General features: G+C 52.3%; 1 long non-coding RNA gene across 2 annotated transcripts; it reads right to left on the reverse strand.

Annotated features, from left to right (window-relative positions):
• Window positions 1-287: 287 nt before the first annotated feature.
• Window positions 288-8367, reverse strand: LOC131810103 (uncharacterized). 2 transcript variants are annotated; one of them, XR_009345406.1, is made up of 3 exons: window positions 8259-8367; window positions 4673-4732; window positions 288-2687 (listed from the first exon to the last, which is right to left on the reverse strand). It is a non-coding gene; the product is annotated as an uncharacterized LOC131810103 (long non-coding RNA). The 2 variants fall into 2 exon arrangements; XR_009345405.1 differs by lacking the exon at window positions 8259-8367 and adding an exon at window positions 7042-7720.
• Window positions 8368-8658: the final 291 nt, after the last annotated feature.

The following is an 8658-nucleotide window of genomic DNA, read 5'->3' on the forward strand; positions in this document are numbered from 1 at the left end:
GCGTTCTCTCTGAAACTCAAAGCAAAGTCTGTCTTCCAAGGGTGGCTTCCTAGGACTACCGCTACACAGCCATTAGAGTGGCTAACATTGGAAAGGCGGGCCAGACCAGGGGCTGGTGAGGACGTGGAGCAGTTGGGACCCCCCTACTCCGCTGGTGGGGTTGGAACATGGTCCGACCACCTGGAGAAAGAGTCCACATGACCCAGCCCTTCCATCCCTTTGTATTTACCGAAAGAAACAACAACAACAACAACAACAAAAAATACGTCCACACAAAGACTGATACCTAAATGTTCCTAAGAGCTTTATTTATAATGGCCAAAAACTGGGGGTAAAAAAATGAAACAGCCATCCAGAGGTGAATGGGAAGACAAACCAACTGTGATTCATACATACAAGAGAACAGTATTCAGCAACACACAGGACTATACGGATGAATCTCGAGGAGGAAGGAAGGAAGGAAGCCAGACACAAAAGCCTACATATGGTGTGATTTCTTTCATTCATTATAGAAACTTCTAGAAGAGGCAAAGGGACCTATAGTGATGGAAAACAGAGCACTGTGTGCCAGAGAAGGGGTGTGGAGGGAGAGGCAGGGGGTTGAGGGGAACGAGAGAACTTTGAGAAGTGCCAGCTATGTTACATAGTGACTGTGGTGGTGTTCCCACTGGTGTCTACACCTGTTGAAAGCAGATCAAATACTTTAAATATGAGCCAATTTCGTACCGTAAATGTGTACAGTGTTGGGGCACCTGGTGGCTCATTCAGTTAAGCATCCGACTCTTTTTTTTTTTTTTTAAATATATCCCTTATTCATTTGACAGAGAGAGAGAAAGAGGTCACAAGTAGGCAGAGAGGCAGGCAGAGAGAGGGGGGAAGCAGGTTCCCCACTGAGCAGAGAGCCCGATGCGGGGCTCCATCCCAGGACCCTGGAATCATGACCTGAGCCGAAGGCAGAGGCTTTAACCCACTGAGCCACTCAGGCGCCCCAAGCCTCCAACTCTTGACTTTGGCTCATGTCGTGATCTCAGGATCTCGAGATCCCAGCCCGTGTCGGGCTCTGCACTTGGCTGGGAGCCTACTTGAGATTCACAGGTTCTCATTCTCCCTCTTCTCCTCTCCACCATGCAATCTCTCTCTCTAATAAATACATAAATATTTTTTAAAAATATATACAATGTATTTTAAGTTGTTTTTTAAAAACTAACATGCAAATCCCTTGACTGAGTGACACAGCACACGGGGGCCAGGCTGAGGACCTCCTGGGTCTGTTTGGACAGACCCCGTGCCTGGTAGCACATGAACGTGCCTGACCAACGCTCTCGGAGCACCTGCTAAACTTAGCCCGTTTCCCCCTAGTTAATCTCTGTTTCTGGAAATGGTCTTCCAAGACTCAACAGAGGCTGTTCAGCAGAGCCAGGAGTTCAGCCCGGGTCTCCTGATTCACAGGCCTCTTCCCCACAGCGTAAGAAGGAACAGAATCCCATGCTATGGAGAGCTTTGGGGTTCTCCAAGCTGCTTGACATCTGTAATCTCATTTCCTGGATTAATCCCATTTAACGCAGTCGAGTGTGTAATGGATACGGCGAGACAGGGGGAACATACAGCTTGCTTACTTATGGCCGGCATCCATTCTGATGGCTTGGAGTCCCCAGGCCAGGCCAATTGTTGAATATATTGAATAACCCTCCTGGGTTATGTATTCAGGGCTTTGGAGTCGAACAGACCTGGGCTGGAATCCAGGCGCTACTGCTTACTAGTGGAGCAAACCATTTAACCCCTCCGAGCCTCAGTTCCCTCCTCTGTAAAGAGGGGATGCTAGCAGTAACTGCCTCGTAATGCCTCAGGGATAGTGACCGGGAGGCAGCAACCAGCACACAGTAAATGCCCACAGCCTGGCAGCCGCCATGGGTACCATTGCTACTACTAATCTTTCCAAGACCTTTATGAAGTGGGTCCTATTATTATCCCCATTTTACAGATAAAGAAACTAAGGCTCCGAGAGGCAAAGTGATTTGCCCAGGATGATAGAGCAAGTCCCCTGTATGGCTCCAAAGCCACCAGTGGCTCCAGTGTGCCACACTACCCGCCCCCCCAACCCCCGGCTCGGGTAGTGACAGGTGCAGCAAGGGCTATAACATGGGAAGGTGGATGGATTCCCCTCAAAGCCTGCCACTTCCGGTTAGAGCTGAAGGAAGCCAAGGCCTGGCCGGATTGGCACAGGTGAGGTCAGATAGGAGTCCCCTTCTGGAGCCTGGGCTCTACCATTCTGAAAACCAGGACAGCCCAGAGAAAAGAGACCAGAAGAAGGGCAGACTCCCCAACTCCCTTAGGGTACTTAGGGTAACCAGGGCTGCTCCTTCCTCCAATGGCCAACCAAAGAGGTCATCAGAGTCTGCACTCAAAACTGTCATAGGGTCAACGTGTGACCCTGACCAGGTCCCCACCAACTGAGAGTCTCTATCTAGCCCTTAGCTAAGGGCGTAGAACAAGATGACCTACAATCACCGGTCCAGCTCAGACCATCCTAGTTTCCAAGGCAACAGTGATTCCTCAAGATGCAGGTGATAACATAACTCCAGGAGGGATGTGGCCTTTGACAGTACAAGTGGGGACATCCCAGGGAAAGCACACTGGAGTGAGGTCCTGGCCCCAGCAAGGGGTCGCCGATCATCCAAACAGATTGCCTGGGGAAGGAAAAGAACAGCTTTGGAGACAAGAAATCAGGATTCAGATTTCATTCTGCCATTCATCAGCTCTGTGAGCCTGGCCTTTTTCTGGCCTGTCTCTGAATCTTATGGTCCTTCTCTACAAAACAGGGACAATCACACCAACTTTATAAGGCTATGCGGCACTTAAATAAAACCATTTCTCTAAGGTCGCTGTAAATACGCAGATGACAGCTGTTTTAACTGCTGTCTCCCACCTCCACCACTGAAGGCAACATTCACGCAGCTTCCCCAAGGGCCTGAGTCCCCAGATTCCAGGGACGTTCACCTGGAAGTTCTTCCAAATACCAGGCCACCGCCCTTCTGCTGCTGCTGCTGCTGCTGCTTGAATTCACAGACCCACTGAGCAGCTGGAACAGGACCAAAACCAAAATCCAAAGAGAAGCCGACTCCTGATTATGCGAGAGAGGCTAGAATAGTGGACACCAGGGCAAGTATCAACTGGGAGGGGCATGAGGGGGCCCCCCGACCTGGGTGATGGTCACTCAGCTGCACATATGTAAAAATCCATGGAGCTGTACGCCTAAGGTGTGCCCCTTACTCTATGTAAATTATACCTCAATTAAAAAAAAAAAAAAAAAAAAAAACCTCAAGTTTTCCCAAAGGTCCAAGAACATATGTGCACTCATGTGCCCGCTCAGGCAGTGCCCGCCCAGACAGCAGTGCCCGCAGACGGGCACCCCCACAATGTACATCACAGCCCACCATCCAGGCGTGTCTCCTTGTGCCCAGAACCACATGGAGCCACAGGCCCACCTGAGCAGACACACTCCCGCATACATACACACAGCCTCTACACACCGAAGGATCCGTAGCAGACGGTGCTGGAAAAATCTGGAAAGTCATCAGCAGCTCCGCTGACACAAGGACTAGCCGGCTCCCTACCACAATTTCCGAAAGGGAGGGGAACTTCCTCATGTCTGCAGCTGGGCTGTTGAGGTAGCCGTGGTCTCTGAGCTGTCTCTGCAGGAGTCTCATGAAATCCCGCAGGTGTCTATACAGCCTGTGGCACCAGGGAGTTCTGCAGAGAGGAGAAGCTAGGGTCCCAGGAGGAGGAGAAACCTCCTGCATGGCTCACCCTGCTTCTAGGCCAAGACTGTGCCAGACCAGCCTTGGGGTCAGCCAGCAAATGTATGAGTCCCCAGGAGGCCAGGACGGGGGAATCCTGGTGGGCAGGAGGCTGGACAGGGAGTACGGAGGGTCACTGTGACAGGATGGGTGCTGTGGTTCCACAAAAAGTTTGGGAGCAGGAGAGCTCCGCTCTGTCCCCTGGCTCTGCCATTTATTCGCTGTGTGACCCTGGACAAGTTACTTACCTCTCTGGACCTCAGTCTGCCCCTCTATCAGATAGAGATAATAATACTAACTAGTAAGATAATGTTACACGGTGGGAATGACGGGGGGATATGGGATGAGGAGAGCCAATTGACATCACACATAGACGTATGTGTGGCCATAGAAAGTACTCAACGGAGTGAATCACTTTTATTGAGGGCCCAAGGACAGGAAGAAGCCATTAGATAACAAGGATCCCATGGATTGCAAAATGACAGCCCACAAGCCCAGATGCAGCTCACACATGAAGTCTGGCCCATGCAGTGTGTTTCTTCTTTCATTTTCAATTGTTATCGACATCTAAAAATCAAATTTCCTATCAAACTCCAAACATTCTGCTTCTCTTGAAGAGTTCAAACACTTGGCAACCCCGTTCCTCCTCCCCACCAGAGCCAGTTCCACCTGCCTGTCCCGGCCATGCCCAGCCCTGAGGCGGCAGAGATGGCACTTCAGGGCTGGGGGCTCTAGCGGGGGCACGGACATCCCCCTCCAGGGTCACGCAGCAAGTCAGCAGTGGAAGTAGAACTCAGGTTGCCAGATTCCTGGTCCTCCCTGAGCACCAACAAGATGCCAGGGAGAGAAACTGGTTGTGTTCCAAAAGCCCTTACCTGAAAGCCAGGGTCATCACGGGGCACGTAACTTACTCCTCTGAGCCTCAGTTCTTTCATCTGTAAAATGGGATAATAATAGTCCCTTCCTCAGGGTGATGGTGAAGACGAAATGAAGTAAAGAAGTAGGGATCACAGGGGCACCTGGGTGGCTCAGTGGGTTAAGCCTCTGCCTTCAATTCAGGTCATGGTCTCAGGGTCCTGAGATCAAGCCCCACATTGGGCTGTCCGCTCAACAGGGAGCCTGCTCCCCCCCCCCTCTGCCTGCCTCTCTCCCTACTTGTGATCTTTCTGTGTCCAATAAATAAATCTTTAAAAAAAAATTAAGAAGTAGGGATCACAGAGCAGCTCCCAGAACACATCAGGGCCCCTGGCATGTTCCGTGCATATGATCTAGTAACTTTCTTGAAGCAGCTGTAATAATCACTCTACTTAGCCCCACTTGACAGATGAGCCAACTGAGGCTAGTGGGCTAGTGAGATTCACAAAGCCAGTGATGGATGGAACTAGGATTTGGAATTCTTTTTTTTTTTTTTTTTTTTTTTAGATCTTATTGATTTATTTGAGAGAGAGCACACAAATGGGTGAGGGGGGCAGCGGGAGAAAGAGAAGCAAACTCCCCACTAAGTGGGGAGCCAGATTCGGGGCTCCATCCCAGGACCCTGAGATCATGACCCAAGCCTGAGGCAAATGCTTAGCCAGCTTCACCAGCTGAGTCACCCAGGCGTCCTCAGGACTTGGAATTCTAACTCAAGTTCAAGGTAGGACAGTCTGGCTCCAAACACCAGCTCTCTCCATGCACTGGAAGCCTCTGCGGAGTCCACAGGTCATTCCTGGGGGCCTCCTGCGTGCGGGACACTGGCAGACATCAGGCATTTGGCTCACAACAGACAAGGCAGCTGGCCCAGTCTGAGAGGCAGGAGGGGGGCGGCAAACAATGACCCAATCACTCAAGCTCTGGCAGTGGTAGGTGCCGGGGAGAAAAAGCAGGAGAGCGCTATGGAGTGCCTGGACAAGGCACAGAGGGAAGCTTAGCCAGCAGTCTGGGCAGGCTCCCCCAGAGAGGTGACCTCCAATGGCTGGTAAGGACCAGCCATGCGAAAATGGAGCAGGAGGAAGAGTGTTTGCAAAGGCTCCAAGTGGACAAAGGCAGGTGATTTCCAGGCACAGGAAGAAGGCCAAGTGTGACTGCAGCAGGGTGAGAAGAAAGGCAGAGAGGAAGTGGTCAGAAAGGCAGGTGGGGGCCCAAGTGCCACACAGCAGAGCATTCAGTTTCAAAATAATAGTACCCTCCCGTCCTGGCCGGGGCAAGCACCCAGACCTCTACCTGCAACACCTCATTTCATCCTCCCTAGGGAAGCCTTTCCCAGCTAGAGCTCCTTGACCCCATTCATCAGGGGACAACAATGAGGTTCCAAGAGAGACCCGGGACTTGTCTCTGGAACTCCCATCTGAACCTAAACCAGGCTAGGCTAAGCTGTCACCAGGCACCCTTTATCAGGGGACAGACCATGGACCACCAGTCTTCGTGTGATCGGAACAGGAAAATGACCTTTCCCAGCCCAGGCAAGCCTCTTCCTGGGGCAATAAGGCTCTCATGGCCCCTGTCCCTGGTAACACCAAGCTTTCAGCCCATGGGCATGGACATGGGGCACACACACATACACACGTGCACACGCACATACGCACACATGTGTTTGTGTGCAGCCATGCTCTCTACGTCATGAGCTTCCAGGCACCAGGTGGCTGTGGGCAGTTCCTCCCCAAGCTCCTCACCTCCTTGAGGGGTGCAACCCTTCGGCCAAGCCAGAAGCCTGGACAGCATTCTCACCTCTCACCTCCCCTACGCTGCCCACTTCTGATCTGCTACACAGTCCATCCAAGCTCCCACTTTACTCCCTATGCATGATCTTGGATCTAAAGGCAAGAAGCCTCCCTGCTTTCATGTCCCCTCCACACTCTCCACCACTTCATGCTGGAGAATCAAGGGCAAGACAGTGGTGATGCTCTCGGGGACTTGCGGATGGGAAAACCAGTTTAAAAGAAGTCCAGAGCTTTAGTATGGTGATGTCACCAGCCCAGGGCACCTGCTGATGGACACCAACGGCACCCTTTCTCTCTCTCTCACACACACACACACACACACACACACACACACACACCATTTCATAGCTATCAGGTTGCAAAGATTGCTGCTCCAAAACAAAACAAGAAATTCAACAACTGCTTCAGCCAGATGGGGCAAGAGGCTGAGAATATGAAACCCCCTGCTGGCCACCAGCGATCACCGCCCCGCCCCCCACCCCACCCTCGTCCCCTCCCACAAGCCAGAGCTCAGCTCCGAGGACTCTCCTTGGGAAGGAACTCACCTCCCAGCCCGAGGCATTGACAGAGCCTCGCCTCCGATCCAGGGCCCCGAATTCCTGCGCTGTGCCAGCTCCCTACCCTACACAGGGCCTCCTGTCTCATCGGTAAGGCATGGGTGGATGATCTCTGAGGGTCCTCCCAGTTTGGATACCCCACCTTTTATGGACATTGGTTACAGGGGCTGGGAGTCTCCGAAGCCCAAGGTGCAGTGCCAGCAGACCTGCCAGCAGGGGGCGCGCAAGCCTCGTTGACAGGGAGTCCCCTCCCGGAGATGGAGAAGGAGCCTGGAAACCGAGAGCTGACCAGTACCCCCTCCCCACTTGGTTTTCTTCCGAGCTCGGCATGGTCGCAGGGCTATCTTCACCCCTCCGAACAACCGCCTCTCCCAGCTGCTTCAATGGCCCCCCCGGTGCCGGTTACAGGTCTGGCCCTAGACAGGGACCTACACGTTCCTAGACTGATGGGGAGAGAGCGGCGCCAAGCAGCCCATGCCGCTATCCAAAAGCAAATAAGTGGTGGGGAAAACCGCTGGGGAAGAAAGCATTTTAAAAACTAAAGCACTATTGGGGCACCTGGGTGGCTCAGTGGGCTAAGCATCCGCTTTCATTCAGCTCAGGTCAAGATCTCAGGGTCCTGGGATGGAGCCCCACATCAGGCTCTCTGCTCAGCAGGGAGCCTGCTCCCCCCCCCCCTCTCTGCCTGCCTCTCTGCCTACTTGTGATCTCTCTCTGTGCGTCATATAAATAAATAAAATCTTAAAAAAAAAAAAAAAAAACTAAAGCACTATTGACTCTTGGGTAGACACCTGTACCCGGTGTAATGATCTTATTAAACTGATCAAAGTCCTTTGAGACAGGTAATAATGGCCACGTTTTACAGAATGGGAGGTTGAAATTTCAAGACAGCAGGTACATCGCCCAAGTCCACCCCGACAGGTCGTGAGTGGAAGAAGTAGGATTTGGACCCAGATCATTTTCTCTTCATTCTGTTATAACTCAAACGTCAACTCCGAGCTCACCACCTCCACTCCTGACCATCCAAGGGGGTCCTCTGTGTGGTCCCTAGAAGCAGACAAGTGCAGACGGGCCCCCTCCCTGAGCCGGCTGGCAGCCCTGGTCCTAGTCGTGCACTAATCTTATCCTGACTCTCAACCTGACCCAAATTCCGGGGAACCTAATTCTGACCCCACTAATGACAGCTAAATTTACAAAGTGCTTACCTCGTGCCAAGCACTTTGGATGCAACGTTTGCGATCCTCACCAAAAGCCAACCTGAAGTGTGCCATCCCCATTGTACAGAAGAGGAAGGAGATTCAGGAAGGTTCAATGATCGCCCAAGGACCCAAAGCTAAGACGTAGCAGAGGGCGGGATCCCAGCCCCAGGCTGTTTACACACTGGAGCTCTTAACTGTTATTTAAACTCACTTTCTCCCATCCTCCCCCGAGGCCTCTCTAGCCAAGCCTCAGCTCCTGTCTCATCCTGAAAATGTGATGACCCTGCTCATGGCCCCTGCCAACCAGATTCAAGGCCATGGCCCCAAGCCCTGGCTTCAGTTCGATTGCCTGCGTTTCTCCTCCAAGGATGGGAGCTTTGATGAAGCAGGAAGGAGTGCCTATACC

This window comes from Mustela lutreola, chromosome 10 (genome assembly GCF_030435805.1).
Source record: "Mustela lutreola isolate mMusLut2 chromosome 10, mMusLut2.pri, whole genome shotgun sequence".
NCBI classification, from domain to species: Eukaryota; Metazoa; Chordata; class Mammalia; order Carnivora; family Mustelidae; genus Mustela; species Mustela lutreola.